The following is a 648-nucleotide window of genomic DNA, read 5'->3' as shown; positions in this document are numbered from 1 at the left end:
CAGTACAGTGACAACTGTGCCATCCTTGAAACCATTCAGACTGTGCTGGATCTTTTTGGAGAACCCTACTGAACTTTGGGCCTCTCTCAACATTGAGAAGACTAAAGTGTTCTATCAGCTTGTCCAAGCCATGAATGTGACCCCTCCTCCCCAAATTGCCATTGAGGGAAAGATTCTGGAGGTAGTTGAGAATTTCTTTTACGTTGGTAGCCACCTCTCAGAGAGTGAAAATTGATGAGGTGATCCAGCACAGTATCTAGTGCCACAAGTGCTTCTTTTGGGAAATTTCTCCAGTGCGTCTTTATTCATCACAATCTCCAGAAAGACACCAAGATTCTAGTCTACAGTGTAGTTATCATTCCCACTCTTCTCTGTGGATATGAAATATGGGTGACATACTCTCCTCATCTCAAGGGCCTGGAGGGGTATCACCAATGATGCCTCCAGAAAACCCTTCACATCAAATGAAAAAATAACTGCAGAAATGCCAGAATCCTTGCTGAAGCCAATGTTATAAGCATTGAATCAGTTATTCTCAAGCAACAACTTTGCTGGATGAGACAGTGTGTAAATTCCCAACTCCCAAAACAAGCCCTCTACTCCCAGCTTGGTAGCAGCCTGAGATCATGCAGTTGCCAGAAGAAATGC

The sequence above is a fragment of the Crocodylus siamensis genome, chromosome 3 (genome assembly GCF_052110815.1).
Source record: "Crocodylus siamensis isolate JL-2025a chromosome 3, ASM5211081v1, whole genome shotgun sequence".
Taxonomy (NCBI): domain Eukaryota; kingdom Metazoa; phylum Chordata; order Crocodylia; family Crocodylidae; genus Crocodylus; species Crocodylus siamensis.
The sequence above is the reverse complement of the archived record's forward strand: the minus strand, read 5'-3'. Positions refer to the sequence as shown.